The sequence below is a fragment of the Lissotriton vulgaris genome, chromosome 10 (genome assembly GCF_964263255.1).
Source record: "Lissotriton vulgaris chromosome 10, aLisVul1.2, whole genome shotgun sequence".
Lineage (NCBI taxonomy): Eukaryota > Metazoa > Chordata > Amphibia > Caudata > Salamandridae > Lissotriton > Lissotriton vulgaris.
In genome coordinates, this window is record NC_141698.1 from 835691339 (window position 1) to 835710478 (window position 19140).

The window sequence follows — 19140 nt, forward strand, 5'->3', positions numbered from 1 at the left end:
AAAAGAACTACAAAAGACTCACGTGATACATACACTGAGTCATCAACGTGATGGCGTTCACGTTGCAGGGAATTCATTGGCTGATGAAGCCGCGAAGGCAGCTGTGCAAACGGCTTCCGTAGCTGCGATTACTCGGTCACAAACAAAAATAGACAGCGATGTTCTACAAGCTGTCAGTGCGTCAGTAAAAAATGATAAGAAAACACTCCCAAAAGGCTTTCCTGAAAAGTACTTGTACTTAACGGATACAAATAATGTTCCTTTTGCTCGAATCCCTGGAGTGGGGGATAGAGTAATTCCAAACAAGGAACACAGACTAGGACTAATAAAAGCGGCACACGAAGGGCTTGCTTCTGCACACGCTGGCGTTTCCGCAACAGTATCACTATTAAAACAGAGATATTGGTGGCCTCGCTTGAGAATACAAACTAAAAAGTATGTATTAGAATGCGACATATGCCAAAGGATAAAAGTATCAACAGTGAAACGACCAGCGCAGACACCCCTTCTCATCTCGGATAAACCATTTGCATGCGTTTACCTGGACCACTGTGGTCCCCTACAAAGGGACGGTAACTATAGATATATCATGGTAGCAGTGGATTCCTGTACGAGGTTCATATGGATGTGGCCCCAGCGCTCGGCTGACGCTAGAACGGTTATAAAAGATTTGCGAGTCTTTATCGGCACATACGCAATTACCACGTTCCATTCTGACCAGGGTCCTGCTTTCAGCTCTCGAGCCTATAAGGAGGCCATGGCCAGCATGGGAATTGGGTTGCGGTATTCTTGTCCGTCGCATCCCGAAGGGAATAGTGTGGTAGAAAGAAAAAACCGGGACATAAAGCAATCTATAACATCGAAGGTATTAGGTTCAGGCGCTGGGTGGGTCAAACATTTAATAAGTGTCCAGACTAGTCTTAACAACATGCCAAGAAATTCTCTAAAAGGTTTCAGCCCATACGAACTATTGTTCGGAATTAGAATGAACGTTCAGGACCTCGATAGTCAGATGTCAGTGGTACAAGAAGAAACAAAGCAGTTTGAAGTAAAAGACCGTTTGGCTGTTTTACAGGAACTGAATGAAACAAGAAAATCATTAAGCAACATAAAGTTAAAGCAACAGCCAAGTACCACTGACGAGGCACCACCCGCAACAGCCCCAGCAAGGCCTGTCTGGATTCCAAAGATTGGGGATCTAGTCAGAGAAAAGATCGCGGTTAAGAAGGAATTTGGGCCTTCTTACAGAAAAGCAGTACCTGTCTTAGCAGTCACCGGAACAAGATCAGTTGTGCTACCGCCCCTTGCTGGTAAAAAGGAGAACAGAGTCGTGTCCATCGATCTGGTAAAACCACAAGCATGTGGCCTATAATCAACAGTAGGCCCAGTGGACTCCCAAGAAACAACAGAAGACCCAAACTTGCAACAATCCAAGAGGTTCAAACTGAAAGACTAATCACATTCGATCAGCCTGCAGTGCACAATGAAGGACTATGCAATAATGCCATGGAACTCGTGCCTCTTGAAACACAGATTGAAACAGTTCGTCAAGAAACAACACCAGTCTACACTAATGTGGCATCAGAAAATGCTACCGAGAGACAGATTGAAAGAACAATCCCATCAATTGACAGAACTGCCTCTGGTTATTTCATCAACTTCGACAACTTCTCTGAAGATTTAAACGACCCCGAAGTGATGCCAGAAACAAAAAAGCCTTTTAAAGAAAAAGCAACGGAACTCTTTCATCAACTAAAGGAAATCTACCTAATTTCCCCTTGGCTAGAGTTCTGGTTCGGTCTAGGTGTATTTTTCCTCCTGCTTTGGCTCATCATGGTACTGTGTTTGGGAAAATTCATTGAAGGAAAATATATTACAATGGACACAGCAAGTCAGAACATCAACCTAGTCCTGAAACCACACAGATCATCCCACGTGAAGAAAAGAGAACTGTCAACAGTAAATGTCACAGCAATTCCAATACCTGGTGGGGTAGTATGGGAGAAAACAGACTATGAGATCTATGGTCCGGTCGAAATCCTGAAGTATCCTCATCAACTAAAGGTTTCCTTAAGTGACTTTGTGACACCAAGTGCATTCTCTGATGATTGGGACTTTAACAGTATTAATGACATGATGTCTGATTTAGTAATGTCAGCTAGATTCACAGATCATGATTATTTACAAGGTTCATCTAGTTATGAGCAGTTATTCTGTTACACCCACTATGGGGATCATTACTTGCATAAATCTGCACAGCCTAGAAATGTTTTTATGTATAATCAATGGGAACATTGTGCTACACCACCTAAAAGCAGTTCTAAAGCATTTTTTGAGAAATTCAAATACTTCTCAGGGTTTAACACCAGTGATGCAGAAACGTTTTATTACAAACTGTTAGATAAAACAGGAATGAAAACAATGCTGACAAATTCTAAATTGATATATTCAGAAGCATTTTATGACAAAATGATGACATTTGGTTTTGATTATTGGAAAAATAATATTGAAACGAAAACAATTTGGGGTACAAAAGATTGGCAAGTGCAAGGCATAGAAGCACTATTTAGAACCTGCATGATACCAGAACAAATGTTGTTTTTAAATGACACTGTACACCAAACATCTTGTCTTGGCCTAGCTAAGATCAAAGAAATGAAAACACCGTCTATACCAAAGCCAATACCTGAAAATGCAACAGCTGATATTGAATTAGACGTGTCACACATTTTACATTTCAACAGAACAAATCCTGATTGGAAAAAATGGTTAATCTGGCCTACAGACACAAATAGCTGTCAAGATAGGTTCCTGAATAAAACACAGGGTTTAAAAATGACCAGATTAGACCCTAGATACTCCCAGAGACAACATCCAGGGATTATAACCACATACAGTGTAGGGAAACTCTGCCTAGAATGGCTAACTACATCCACACTGGCTGAAATTAAGCAACACTTGTCTTTATTAAAAGATGGTGCTGATTTGCGCGACTTCATTCTTGGACCACGCAAACAGCGTCAAAAGCGTTTCATAGCGACCAGTATCTATGCTGCTTACAACGAGGCTTGGAAAGTAAAGCAAATTGAAACTGCTGAAAAAATACGAGAAATTGATCGTATTAATTTGGAGAAATCACTTTCTGTGGTAGACAATGGGTTAATGACTCTGTCTTCCAGAATATATTCTTTGGACAATATTGTATCCTCTGCCTTTGATGTGATAGACAGAGATTTGCTAATGTTACAACATGGCCAGTCTCAATTACGTTCTATTATAGAATTAGGCTGGACGCTGCAAAATCTTCGTTCAGGCTATGTGCCTTGGCGTTTAATCAACACAACGTCATTATTTTCCATTTTTAACCTTACTGATAAACAGATCAGTTTGGCACAGAAAGGAGCAGACTATACAATCTTGAGCATCGAGAAACTCGAGAGATTACCATTGACAATGTCAGAGAGCCCTGTCATTGAATGGATAATACACGGAATTATCACAATTCCGATAACAACTTTCCGATTTCATAAATGCCTTGAGTACATACCTGCTGGCCAATATGAACAATTGGGTAAGGGATATGTAAAATCCGAATGGAAATTACCATACACTCATTCTTGCTATAGTGACAGCGACAAAAATGTATTTCTTAGTGGTGACAACTGTAAACACTCACTAAGCGGTATACTTTTGTGTCAGGGTATTAATTTACACGGAGCATGTGATGGAAATTCAAACAACCTTTCATGCCACCAGCTAGTCACACCTGCAACTCAGATAGAGCCCTTCTTTATGCAACTCGCAAACGGGAGTTACATTCTTAGAACGGATCACAGGTGCTGCGGCCTCGCGCCCGGACTAAGTTATCTAGTACAAGTAACGTCCATGGTCAAATGTTGTATGCAAGCATTGTTTCCAAGCGGGCCTCCAGACATAGTGACTCCCCTCTGGCCTCGTCTGAATCTCTATTCTATACGAATTGATACATTAAGCAAAATGAAATCTGTACTTTTACAGACAACAGTGCCTATAACGTCATCTAAAGAGACGTATGATCTTCTAGTGGCAAGGACGGCTACTGAAGTCCATGACCTTTTATCAACAAATTGCCCCGTGCATTTCGTAGAAATGTTTAGCCAACTCCTTAACATGTCTAGTGCAACAAGCATCCCAGGCATATTTAAGACAGTCTTTACGGGACTGCTAACACCCTTCGAGGCAATTTTGGGAATCTTTCCTAATTTTGTGCACTCCATCTTTGGCGGCATTCCACTATTTTTGGGACTCATCGCAGGGATTCTATTTTTGACCATCCTGCTACGTTATGGCAAGCCTCGGCTCAGACATAGCTCCCATGGGAATGGAAGAGACGATCCTAGCAATGCGCTACAGGGACAGGATAACTAACGTCCTCGGATTGGCCAGGCTAAGAGATCTAAACATGACCTGGTTCCTTTCATTCAGACCGATATGGCAAAATTGCATTTTACCTGTGCTACGGTGTATGCTTTGCCGCGAGGAATGCGTGTTGGACATCTGTCTTTCACTTCCATCAGCAGTACCAATGGACGTCGATACTTTGCTAAGTCCAATAACGGCTCACGCATTGTGTTGTCCCCAGCGGCTACCAATCCTGATGACGGCATTCGTGGAGACTCCTGTACTACAGCCAAGTGGTAACAGTGGAGCGAGTGACAAAAGCAACATCATCCAGGTACAACGTTCTGTGAGCATTGCTGGTCCTGCCTTCGATGACAGCAATCATTCTCACACCTGCCAAGTTACAGCGCTATCTAATTTGGTTGAACTATCACCTGATTTTGTAGACCAATTCTTTGCGAGCCTGTCTGATACGATGTTCCCACCCATAGAGAAACAATAACTTTTGAGAAACTTTCCGACACACAGCGTTCCCATGAACTCTGAATTCGGCCTTCAGTTTTGATCAACAAAAACTGCCAGGAGCTTTGGAAAATCTATTTTCTTTGAATTGGACTATTTTTCTAAAAATTGACCTTTTTTGGCACGAACAATTCTTTGCTTAACGTAAAAATTATTCTTAGAGAACAGAAGCTTCACACTTCTATTTCTAAGCACATCTAGAGACATAACAACATTACACCAGCCTCTAGCACACATGTTATTACAATGCATTTTTATGTGATGATTTATCTCGCATTTCTTCTGTCAGAGATACTTCATGTGTAATACTTTTTGCATAATCGTTCATTGATTTCATATGCTATACCTTTTGAATGATTACTATGCTTTAAAAAACGTACAGTACCTAAATTCCATGTATTACAAGTACGCCTATTTCGAATGCATTTATGTATTTTGGGGTGGGCAATGTTACACATGCATCTTATTGCTTAGTTTTAGTAATTTTGATGGACATGTATACGTGGAGTGGGTGTTGCGTGCTTATCTAGGGTCCTGATCAATACTGTGACCTTATGCCCCTATTCGGCTATAAATCCATTTATTCCCTATATTGGCATAACCGTTCAAGTGCGATTTTCTGTAAAGTCATCTCTGGCCTCACACGAACAGAGCCACATTCCAGCATGACTCTCTGCTACTTCCTTTGCGACCAATTAGTGCAATGACAGAGCAGCAGTCACTATCTGATATTCCTAGATAACACTCCGAGTTCTTCAACAAGATAAAAACTTAGCAAACCTGGAAATCCCCGCTTGCTATGTTTTGATTAGTAATGGAACTCTAATGAGCAACTGATAACTGTCACTTCCTAGTGACATCTTTAATTGACGTCTTATGTCCAGCAAACTTGCGTCAAACCCGGCACCTGTCAGGTATAAATATTACCAACGTTGCCTTAAGCAATGAGCGAACATGTTGCTGATGCCAGCTGCCTGCATGACCCCGTGTTGGTAAAAACTAGCACTCTGTCGCTGCAGCCTGCTATCCTGTGGTGGTGAAGCTACTGATTACCATTATCGCCGCTACAGCGCGAACTATGGTTCAGTACGCTTGAGGAGCCGTGCAGCCGTCCTCTGCGAAGACATCCAGCCCAGCTGCCCGCGGACGCTGTCACCCCTCCTTCCTCGACGCGCTGAGAGAAGCCGCTGCCTTTCTCGTGTAGAGAAATCCAGTCCCGGCGCTTCCAGTTTACCCTCGCGGGTGACTGGGATATCGAGAGAGACCCCTGAAGGAGATACCAATCCTCCATCATTCTATTCAGAGGTATGGTGTTGACTAAACCCTTAGACGAGAATTCTTGAAACAAACCTTGGCAAAACCAACTTAACTTAAGCTACTTACTTACTCCCCCTTTCACGTGTTAGGCTTAGGTCAGGCACACTGGGGTAGGCTTAGTTAGAAGCACCAGTTGAGTATGTTAGCCTAATGTATATATGACTGTATATATGTTTTATTACTTTTAAACCATTGTATGGCTAAGAAACCATATCAATGCTTTTACAGTTCTATTTCGCAATACTTATCTTACTGTACGTACTTTTCATAATAACAGTTATTGCAATTGTGGCAATACATTTCTCTTGTATGAGAAGAAAGACTGTTCAATAAATGTTAACCCTTTATTGATACACGCCCGTCTCTCTATTCTCTACATACTGTGAAAGTAAACTGCACTAGACTGACTGAGTGAAATCTATGTCTATTGTTTCACACGACCCTAGAGATCGACTCTTGATCTGAGGAGCAAAGTTGTCATGTTGCACGGTTGTTGGAAAGCTGAATCCCTTCTTGTCTGTGCCAAGGAAGCTGATCACTTCCTATGCAGAGAAGAAAGTTTCCAGTGACCTCTGAGCTAGTTGGTAACACAACCCAATTAAGTTTAGCATAGTCAGTGGAGGCCTGGAATATCCGCAGTTCCACGTCGATACTACTGTTTATGTTATTCCAATGCGCAGGGCCTAGTGGGAAACTAGGAACTACACTACACAGTGATGACAAGTCCAGTCTTGTCCGGATTTAGTTTAAGATGGTTGCTGTTCATCCATTCACTGATGAACAGCATAACAGATTGAAAAGTGAGGATACTGACAGGGGAGTGTGAAAGATGAAAAATGAGTTGGAGGTCATCGGCATAGTTATACACGGTGACCTCCATTTGCTGAAGTGCAGAAATTAGAGGAAAGATGTACAGATTAAATAATAAAGGAGAGAGAGAAGAACCCTGGGGGACACCACACTGAACCGGGTGAGGGAGGGCAGAGAATTTGGTGAGATGAACAGCCGGGGTACGATCCCTTAAAAAGGAGCTGATCCAGGTCAGGGCTAGGCCCCCGATGCCCGCCGCCTTGACACGGGTAAGAAGGATGGAATGATCAACCGTGTAAAAGGCGGCGGAGAGATCTGAGAGAACGAGGGCCTGGGGAGTGTTGGTGTCTAACCCCTCTCTAAGCTCGTCCATCACGGAGATGACAACCTTCTCGGTGGAGTGCCGGGGTCGAAAGCCAGCCTGTCGGGAAGCAAGACCCCCGCTCTCCTCCACAAAGGCGCCAAGAGCCTGGGTGACATGGGCCTCGAGGACTTTGCCCAGAAAAGGGAGAAGGGAAATGGGACGATAGTTAAAGGGGGAAGCGGGGTCGGCCCCAGGATTTTTTTTAAATGGGGATAATGATAGCCGCTTTGTGAGGGACCGGTACAACACCCTGTTCAAGAGAATCGTTCAAATAAGTGAGGGGGGAGATAGCAATTAATAAAAATCTTGCGAAGGACATGCGCTGGGGCAATGTCCGCAGGGGATCCATATTTGACGCAGGTCAATAAAGAGAGAAAAGTTTCTCTAGTCAAGAGGGGTAAATGGGTCAAGCTGGACAAAGTGGAAGGGGGCTGAGGATCACAGAAAGTAGGGGAGGGCGGCGGGATCTTGGCCTTGATGAGTGCAACTTTCTCAACAAAAAAGTCATTGAGGGAGTTGCACAGGAATTGGGATGGTTGGATTTTGGGGGAAACCCTGTCAGAAGAAGCCAGCTTTTGAACTATGGCAAACATTTCTTTTGACTGGTTCTCTGCTACAAGGATTCTCCTTGAAAAATAGGATGTCTTGGCAAGGAGAATATCCCTTTTGTATTCCTTAAGGGTGGAGGTGTAGCGTAGTTTGGAAAGAGGGCGGGTAAGCACGCCTCCAGGCTCGCTCTGCTTGACGCACTGCCAGTTTTTTTGCCTTAAGGGCAGGAGAGAACCATTTATTAGCATCATGGGCGCGCTTGACCGTGACGCGCTTCAGAGGGGCTACTTGATCGCAGGCCCTCAGAAGCCAGCCATTCAAGGCGTCCAGTTGCCTAGATGGCACAAGACTAACCAGGTCCGGGTCAGAAACTGATAAAGAGGAGCAGAGGGCAGAAATGTCCACTCTGCTCCAATTTCTCGCCCAAGTGTGTTTGGGGAGGGGGGAGGGGGGTTGGTATGAACACTAAGATCCAAACAAAAAGAAATCAAGAAATGGTCCGACCATATACAGGGCTGGACAGTGAGGGCAGAGACGGGGGTGTTGAGGGTCCAAATTTGATCTAGGATATGACTGTGAATGTGAGTGGGAGAATGGACCTGGGAAACAAGGTTCAAGCTAAGAAGGAGCTCGGTGAAGTCACGAGATGCGGCATCTTCGGCTAGATCATTGGGCCAGAAGTTAAGGTCCCCAAGGAGCAAAACCGAAGAGTTATTAATTGCAAGGGTTCCCAGTAGGTTCGAAAATGCGGGGAGGAAACGAGGACAGGGCTGGAGAGGACGATAAATAAGAACACACGTGAAGAAGCTAAAACTGGATTATAAATTCAAAGATGTTTGGAACAGGGCCTTCCAAAATATGTTTGACCCAGACCACCAAAAGTCTTAAGATGTGCCTGGTTCAAAATTGGCTTTATAATTAAATACATCTAAAAAAAAAAACATATCAACTCGCCAGAATAGGCTTACTTACTAAAACAGTGCTATTTAATATTTAAAAAATACTTGCAACATTTATACTTAATACTTTTTTTTACCTCTAGTGCTCTAGCGCTTAACAAAAAGTTAATGTTTCATAGGGTGGTGTACATACAGAATGGAGTGTCAGAGGAGTTATTGGGGATGATGAAATTACTATGCCTGCCGTTCACTTATCCTGTCCTCACAACTGTAAAATTACCCTAACTTTTGGAGCAATAGAGAAGTTGTAATGAGCAAAGGTAATGTGCGTATGTACAGAGAGAAAACTGAGTTGACACTCCATCTCAATCTCATCCAACCAATCTTGAACTGTCAAAACAATGCATTCAGAATATTGAGTGGTGACCATCCCTGCCAACATTTTCATGTCTAAAATGATAGTGATATTCTATCGGCATGACAAAAACCTTCTGTAGGTCACAAGGGGAGATCCCGTGGTGAGAATTTTAGATAAGTGCCTTTTTTAAATGTCTCCTTAGCAATTGAACACAGTGTCTATTCCTGGGGTTTACTTTATCAACCAATTGTCATCAAGTGTGTTAGGCATGTTTTTGAAAATTGAAGTTAAAAAAATGACAAGCATTGTCAAGTGTCTGCTGGATTGTAAATGCAAGTACATTTTCAGTCATAGATGAGTTGAGGTACTCAATAATACATCATACATGTTGCTTTTCCTTGTACGCATGCATCAATCTATCCGCCCACTGACTTATTTTTGCATTATCCCACTAACACAACTACAATAAAACAAAAACAAACAAACTCCACAGCAAATGTAAGCGAAATTAAAAGGTTAAAAGTGGAAAAAAGAAAGCATGCTGCCACCTAAACATGGAGGGCATATTTCTGCGATAACAAATAAAATTATACCTACCAACGGGTGGGTGTCTTGCACTGGTTTTGTACATAGTGTATCTTTGTTTTAAAGTTCCAGCTTGGCTACCATGTTTAGAACCACAGTGTTGGCAATGATGGAATGATAAAACAATGATACACTATGGACAATACTATTCCAGGATGGTTATCTAGTTGTGTCGCTCTGCAGATAAAAAGACCGCAAGCAAGCAGCCCATTAGCACTGTCTAGAGAGCTGCAGTATTGCTCTAAAAGCAACCATTGGCAAATCCAATAGGCATCACCTTTGGGACCTATTGGCTTTACCAATGGTTTTAACCATGCTGCACAGCCTTACAGATACTAGTCAGAATTTGCTATAGCTATTGGTCATTATGAGGCTGGATTAGTGGCAGCCCACCATGGTTTAAATATTGAGACCAAAAAGGCCTTCCTGAGGGTCATCGGTAGTATTGCTTCAATGAGTGCCGTCTCATACACATGGGCTAATTTGGTGGCAAAATGTCTGCAAAGATTATGTAAAGTTCCATCGGGAATCCATTGATTTCTGAATTCTTACCTCTGGCTAACCCTCATATGGTTTCTTTTATGTTCTTGGGAGTAATATGGGCATCTATTTCTTCTGTAGGGGTACTCTAGGTAGGTTTAAGTCATCCAGGAAAGTCCCTTCTGCTGGATTACTGTAATGGGTCTGTTCTCAAATAGCTTGTGGTAAAAAATAAAAGAAAGCCGTTTGGATGACTTGTTGGGAGTAAAGGGGGGGCATCCAGTGGGGTTTGGAACCACAATGTTGGTGCTTGCATATTATGCCAGTTTGCAAGTCATGTTAGCAGTCTACCAGCTTGATCCCCATCAGTATGGGCTCTTGCGGTATAGGAAGTGCAATCCATGTACTGTAGCCACTCCATTAATCTTACCTCCTCTTTTCTCAGGGCTTGGAGGGTGTCCTGAAGGGCAGAGTGTCATTAGTTGTCTTTCGAGTTGTACATCGGATTCTTCTACTCTCTATAACTCCTTTTCTAAGGTTCTTCACATTCCAACTACAGCGTGTATACAGTGGCCGCAAATGACTACCTAGAAAGCCTCTCACTCAACTGTTCGACAAGAAGCTCTATCCTCATTATTTTCAAATTATTCCTGTATTCCTTCCGGTATGGTACCCCGGAAGGCTCCATCCCCTACCACAGCATTCTTTAGACCCCATTATGGGATACGGAGGATGGTTTTACCCCAAATCTGGACTAAGTAGAAAGGGACTGTGATCAGGTATGCCCCTACCCAGGTATTTAGATGAGAAAAAATGTAGAGTCGACTGGGCAGAGCAGACTAATCTGTCCAAATTCACAAACGTGGTGGAGAGGGGAACAAAAGGAGAAAAATCCAGGCATGGGGATTGTGGTGTCATAAAATACCTATGAGGGAATTTTTCTTCTTTTCTTTGTTTGATCTTTTGTTCGTAAGTTTTGAGTCCTTTTTTCATAAGTTCTCTCTTCTCCTCCAATTTCGATTGATCATCCTCTTTCAATAGGTTGGCTTCTAGCTCCTGTATGTCAGCTAGGGCTTTGTCACGTCCACTCCATGCAAATCTCACGAGTATAGCCAACATACCCTTGCAGGACTGGGCGGTATGCTCGGCACATTCATCCAGCAAACAGGGTTTGGGTTCCTCATAAGCGGGGGCAGTATAGATGCGTAGATCTGAGGGACCCTATTGACCTCTATATAATTTTGTAAGGAGGTTGTCTCCCACCATTTTCTAATCTCACGCTCATAGATACATTCTAGAACAGAGAATTTAAGAGCTATATTAGTTGATGGTGCCCCTCCATTACTGTCCGCTTTGTTTGTCCAGTTACATTTTTTAAACATACTCTGTGCCGCCTCCCGGAGTTCCGTTTCACAAAACATGCTGTAAGTTCTTATCGCTGTACAGACAGCTTAAGTTGTTACCGCCCTTGTTCCCCCTGGTTCTGTGGTTACGAAATGATTTTAATGGCAATCCATTGCGCCACCAGCACCTTACTTCAAAAGTAGGTCGAAGCTGGGGGGTGGAGCTAGCTCGCAACCGAGATGGCTGCTTGAGCCGAGAGCTCCCCCGCTTCACTGACTATCCTGCCAATTATCCTACTTATAGCCGTGCCCTCAGCAGGGGCGTAGCTAGAGCTTGTGGCACCCGGGGCTGTCCCTCAGATTGCCGCCCGTTGAATCCGCAGTCCTGTGATTGTGTGAGGTTAAGTCTCGAGTCTCTCGACTCGAATTTTTAATCTCACCTCATTGTCAATTTTCGGGGACAGATATTTCTCACATGTATCATTGGAATGCTAGTTTTACATTGATTTACTAACTAGTGCAAGTAAGTGTTAACTATCTGAAATCACAGTTGTGGAGGGATACAGAATACATTTATACAAAAACCTATGCACACAGGCGTGCTGTAAAATTGTAATTGCATTTATATAGCGCTTACTACCCCTGACGAGGCGTCAAAGCGCTTTTTTGGCGAGTAGCACGCTACTCCGGGACCCATAGAGGATTAGTGTTGAATTAGTATAGTGTATACCTTCTGAGGACAGCCCAGAGCTCTGTGGAGCGATAGCCCCAAGCGAACCTGTCAGGGTGGATGTTAATAGATGTTCCGACGGTCAGTGGTTGGTGCTCGATTTGGGCTGCTAGTGCTAACCTACCACTCGTGCTGCCTGTGCAATTGGGGCCATGTCTCCATGGAGCTCTGGTCTGTCCCTTGAAGGAATGCCTTGATCCCTTTGGACAGTAACAGGCATGACACATGTGCACCATAACGCTGGAAAAGATGGCCTCTGGGCTATCGCAATCGAATGTGGGAGGTGGACGGTCTCCCTAGGTCAGCGTGGAAGAGGTTATAAAAAATGTGATTACAAATTCGGACCTTAAATGTAGAGGTCTTGGGCCAAAGTCCAGTAAGTGCCACCAGCACAAAAAGTCTAATTTTGAGAAATAACTACGTCAAATTTTGTGGGAAATGGCTTCAGTATGACTTTATATCTGACAACACTAACACTTTGTGGAGATGTATCTTAAAAAATACACCAAACGTAGTTCATTTCATGTATGTAGGTTTATTGGCCAGTGAACGAACAGCTTCCAGACTCCAAATGAGAACTCTTGCTAAGCTCGCCCTTCAGCCTGCATTCCACATTCTACATTCCATGCCACAGAATGTGGAATGCCGGCTGAAGAGTACCTCACTGCACACTTGTTTGCGGACTAGGTTCATCGTAAGTACCCATGCGGACTAGGTTTCTTGCCTGTGAAAACGTAACTTTAAATGGTCTAGTTGCGAGTATTTTGTTACCGTTCACTGCTCATTTTTACGCACTGTGCACATGGAGACCGCTTCCAGGATGCGTAACGGAGGGGACGAAGCGAGATGATACCCCTCCCCCCCCCCCCCTCTCAGCTGGAAGTGAGTTGTGGGGACGGGGCTCGAGTTGGCCACTTTGGGAATCAGCCCTGAAGCACAATCCGTTTGGGGGGGCTCTGCGGCCCCCCCCACCTTTGGCCCTGTGCCTGGGGCACGAACTTCGAACAAGCGAACTGGGGGCTGGAGGGCCGCGCTGCGAGGCACACGTGTGATTGGCTGGGACGTCGGTCTTGGCGAGACACGGAGGCAACTCCTCGAGAGGGCGAGAACATCTTGGCATGACGAGTGACCCTCAGCTGTGGGGGCCGAGGTTTAGACCCTGACCTGCTGCCCACGAGGGATGGAGTGCTAGGTGCGGCCCCCTTGAGTGTGACAACTGCAGATTGGCCCTGCTGTCCAGTGTTACCCTGGCGATGAGTGCAGATTGAGGCGGCCTGGGGTTCCTATGCTTTCCGGAGCTGGCGTCTGGAGGTGTTGCTTTGTAGGCCGGGCTCGGACCATGGACTGACCTAGACCCTTGTTCCGCCAATTGGACTGAGTGAGGGGCTGGAGAGGGCAGTGCGCGGCTTCTGACGCCGGAGGTCCCCCAATGCATCTGGGATCTCGAAATAGGGAAGATAGAATGGTGTTGAGCTTCTATGGGTCACCCGGATAGATCGCAGCCTAAACTGACATTTGACAGTAGGAAGTCCAAACCCAGCGACTCTTTGGAGGGTGCTGAAAAGGATGTGGCAGGGTCTGTGAGAGAGAAGGCGCGATGGAACCGGATATTCGTACCATTTAACTCGCCATGGAAAAGAATCTACAGGGAGGCATCACCTCCCTTGGGACAAAGATGGACGCCCTCACATATCGCATGTACCGGATAGCGGAGCGACTTGACAAGCATGCTGAACGCCTTGATATATGTCGGAGCGTCGCATTGGAGAGGTGGAGGAGGCGCAAAGGACTTTAGACTCGGACCATAAACAGCTTGACAAAGTGATTCAAATTTTACAGGATGGGGGGCGTGGCCAAGATGGCGGGGTGAGCGGACGCTTCCTCCAGTAGCTCCTCCGGCCCGGCTCAGCTCGAGCCCTGTTTTCTGTGCTTCTCTCCCCCCGCTGCTCTTCAGCGGGCGAGAGGAGTGTGCCGGAGTTCCTGGTGCACACATTGATACCACTCTGGCTCTCATCGCCTCGGAGGAAGCACTTCGAAAGTTTGTTCAAAGATCGAAGCACGGAGGAGAGCCTCGGAGGCGGAGCGAATTGCAGTGCTGTCCAGGCGCCGCGGCTGGGCCTGGTGCTGAAAGCTGACGATCCGGAGGGGATCGGACCCGCCGCGCACCGGAGGATAACAGAGCCCTCCGACCGGGGTCTTGGTGACACAGACGACTTTGGATTTGAGTTGTCGCCTTGGCCCTCCGATTAGCAACGGCGATACACTGTGCGGTGCGGATCCCGGCCCCGAGAGCGACGACCGGAGGCCTCAACACGGGGGCCCTTCGGTGAACACTGGGCCCTTCGGTGAAAACTGTGGGACATTGGCTGCGGACTTTCTTTGATCGCTGTATCCCGGGGGTCGCCAGCGGTCTTGCCAGCCCAGGCCGCTCTACCTGGCCCCGCCCTGCCGCCATCTTGCCCTTGAAGAGCTGGCGTTGGTAGCCTCCGTCCGTGCCTCTGGCTGGCGGGCGCTTGCTGCCGCCTCTGCTACTGGTCTAACTTCCCGAGGGGCGCACTGCGGAGAGACCCTTGCTTTGGCTCCCGGTCACCACCCTGGTCGGGTGCCGCGACTGGCTGTGCCCGGGCCGGACCGCCATTTTGTCGCTTGTGACGCAGCACCCTTGCTTGCAGTGCGGTCTCCACATCTGGCGCCCACGGGCGACTGGGCACCTCTGAGGCGGCCGGACTTGGGCCTCGTCCACTGTAGCGGCCACGATGTCTGGAAGAGGCGGCTCGAGGAGGGGGGACCGCACCCTGCCGGATATGCTTGGCAGGGCCCAGCAGTTGCGGGACAGAACACAGCCGTCGCCGGGATCCTCCCGGGCCTCGGCAGATGCGGCTGGGGGCGAACCACCGGTCACGAGGTCCTTTATGGAGGAATTATTTAGTTCCCTCAAGGAAGACTTTCAGACGTTGAAGAGAGAAGTAGCCAGTGAAGTCCGCGAAGTGCGCAGGGAGGTGGAGGGCCTTGGCGAGCGAGTTGAAACTGCGGAGACGGCGGGCCTTCACCGAGACGAAGAGATAGTCCATCTTCAACAGGACGTTCTCCGCCTCCGGGAGCAATGTGTCGAGCTCCAGGCCCACTCCGAAGACCTTGAGAACAGGTCCAGATGGAACAACATCCGGGTGCGGGGTGTCCCGTCCGCGGACGAGGGGGCCGATTTGGTGGCCTATCTACAGGACCTGTTCCGTGAGATCTTGGGGGAAGATGCAGACTTCCCGGTCCGCATCGACAGAGCGCATAGAGTGGGCCGACAGCGCCAGTCATCGGCGCCCCCTCCGGACATTTTGGCATTCTTGCCCGACTTTCCACTGAAAGAACGCATCATGGCGGAGGCCCGAAAGAAGCAGCCTTTAACTTTCAGGGAGCGGCATGTAGCACTCTACCAGGATCTGTCCGCCATCACGCTGCAGAAGCGCAGGTCCTTCAGGATTGCCACTGACTTTCTGCGCGAACACGAGACGCCCTACTCCTGGGGACACCCTTTCCGTCTGATCTTTAGATAGAACGGGGCGCTACACCAACTGCGCTCCCTACAAGACATCTGCGGAGTATTGGGACTCACGGCCACGGAGGAGGACGGAGCTATGCCGTCGTGGAGGCGCCCAGAGAGACGGAGACGACGGAAATCGACGAGGAGACAGTCACCAGCGAGTCGCCCTGATTCCCCTACCATAAGGGCGGACATGGCAGATGCTTTGAGAGCAGCGACCAGGAACTTGCCCGACTCCAATGGCGTGGCCATGACGGCCTAACTTCACTCCGGGGGGAGAGATTCTTAGTCTCTACGATGCTGGGTTGGGGCCGGGGGTTGGGGGGGGGCGGTTGGAGGTGAGTGGCTGAACGTCCACTTTGCTGGTTTCTACGGACTTGCCCGTTTGGGCTTGACTGAGAAAATGGGGTGTTTCCATTTGTTTTTGTTTTTGGCTAGTTGCCATGAGTATGTTTTGGGAGGGTGTAAGGGTTGATCTGTTGTTGGGGGGTCCCGTCCGATGTTGTCCATGCTTACACTCGGCCTGTCCTGGCCTTTCCCGCGCGCCTGCCCCATGCGCCCCACCCGCTGATCCCTTGCTTGCTGCATAGCGCTTCTGCTCCCCGGGCGGAATGCCGTCCTTAAAGGTAGTGACCCTTAATGTTAAGGGTCTGAATAACCCTGTGAAACATAGAGCGATCCTATCCCTGCTGGAGGGGACGCAAGCGGATATATGCCTCCTGCAGGAGACCCATTTGCTGCCCAGGGATTGCCATAGGCTGCGCTCTGCCAAGTTCCCCACTCAGTTCTTCTCCTCAGCAGCGACCAAGACTGCGGGCGTAGCCATTCTTTTAGCTAGCTCCTTTAGAGGTGAGGTTCTGTATAAATATGCTGAACAGAAGGGGAGGCTCCTTGCATATCGCATGCGACTTGGGGGAATAGCTTTTACGGTTGGCTCCGTTTATAGCCCGAATGATCACCAGGATCGCTTCCTGGATTCAGTGTTGGTGGACGTCACTGCCTCGCCGGATCGCCATGTTGTCCTGGGGGGGGGACCTTAACATCGTTTTCGACTCCGCTATGGACAGGTCGGCGCAACGCTCCCCGCAGACGGGGGAACTTTCCCGCGCCGTGAAGGACCGGATTGTGGAGATGGATTTGCACGACCTCTGGCGCTCTATGCACCCCACTGATAGGGACTATTCCTATTTCCCCCACCCGCTGATCCCTTGCTTGCTGCATAGCGCTTCTGCTCCCCGGGCGGAATGCCGTCCTTAAAGGTAGTGACCCTTAATGTTAAGGGTCTGAATAACCCTGTGAAACATAGAGCGATCCTATCCCTGCTGGAGGGGACGCAAGCGGATATATGCCTCCTGCAGGAGACCCATTTGCTGCCCAGGGATTGCCATAGGCTGCGCTCTGCCAAGTTCCCCACTCAGTTCTTCTCCTCAGCAGCGACCAAGACTGCGGGCGTAGCCATTCTTTTAGCTAGCTCCTTTAGAGGTGAGGTTCTGTATAAATATGCTGAACAGAAGGGGAGGCTCCTTGCATATCGCATGCGACTTGGGGGAATAGCTTTTACGGTTGGCTCCGTTTATAGCCCGAATGATCACCAGGATCGCTTCCTGGATTCAGTGTTGGTGGACGTCACTGCCTCGCCGGATCGCCATGTTGTCCTGGGGGGGGGGACCTTAACATCGTTTTCGACTCCGCTATGGACAGGTCGGCGCAACGCTCCCCGCAGACGGGGGAACTTTCCCGCGCCGTGAAGGACCAGATTGTGGAGATGGATTTGCACGACCTCTGGCGCTCTATGCACCCCACTGATAGGGACTATTCCTATTTCTCCCATGCGCACTGCACTTATTCGCGGCTGGATTACCTCCTGGTGAGTGGCCCGCTACGCACTGCCGCCACGGCGGCAGACATCGGGGTCCTGTCCCTGTCCGACCATGCGCCAGTTTCCGGCGTTTTCAAGTGGCCAGCGGCCTCTCCCTCTCGGGGAGCGTGGCGTCTTCGGGATACTCTTTTACATAAGAAGTCTGTTGTGAAACGCATAGGAGAGGTCATTCAGGACTATTTGGTTCACAATGGCAACTCCGACACGTCTCAAGCAACGCAGTGGGCAGCTTTGAAAGCGGTCCTCCGTGGGGAATTTATTTCCATCTCCTCAGCCGAGAATAAGGAACGGCAGCGTAAGAGGGACGAACTGACTGCGCAGGTCAGGGAGCTTGAGCAGGTTCATCGCCGCACAGGGGCTCCTCGAGTTTGGAGGCAACTGAAGGCGGCGAGGAAGCTCCTGTCGGCATTGGACCTGGATAGGGCGGAGTATGCCGCTTTGCGCCTGAAGCATGCCTTTTACTCAGGGGGGGACAAATGTGGTAAGCTCCTGGCCCATCGGCTCAGGGTTGCACAGCAGCGTAACATCGTGAAGGAACTGGTAGGTACGGACGGGGTTACTGTTTCTGGTGACGCGGAGGTGGCGGAATGCTTTCGTAGCTTCTACGAAGCACTATATGCTGGGGAGCCCTCCTCGCCGCTAGACACCGAGGACTATTTGGAGTCAGTGGGCCTCCCGGTGCTGGAGCCCGCCCAGGCGGACCATCTAGAGAGGGACATCCATGTGGAGGAAGTCATCTCCGCTATAGCGCGACTGAAGCACGGTAAGGCCCCGGGCCCGGATGGCTACACAGCTTTGTTTTATAAGACCTTCTGCTCCACTGTGGCGCCAATCCTGGCTCGACTGTTTAACTCCTTCTCCGAGCCTGGCGCTATCCCACCGGACCTTCTTAACGCTACGGTGTCGGTCATCCCGAAACCCGGGAAGGATCGGACCTTGTGTAGTTTGTACAGGCCCATTTCACTCTTAAATGTTGACCTCAAGCTATATACGGGGATTCTAGCGTCCAGGCTTGGTCTACACCTACCGGGCCTGGTGGAGGCGGACCAGGCTGGCTTTGTACCCGGTAGACAGACGGTGGACAACACCAAGAGAGTGACGCACGTACTAGAAAAGGCCTCACGTATCCCGGGGGAACGGATGTTGCTATCAGTTGATGCGGAGAAGGCCTTTGACAGAGTTCATTGGCCGTACCTTGAGTTGGTTCTCAGGAAACTGGGAATCGGCGAGAAGTTCCGCACCATGGTCTTCAACTGTTATAAAAGACCATCGGCGTCGGTGCGGGTCAATGGGTGTAGCTCCGGTAGTTTTGCCATTGAACGCGGTACGAGACAAGGTTGTCCCCTCTCGCCGCTTTTGTTCGCCCTCTACATGGAGCCGTTTGCTCAG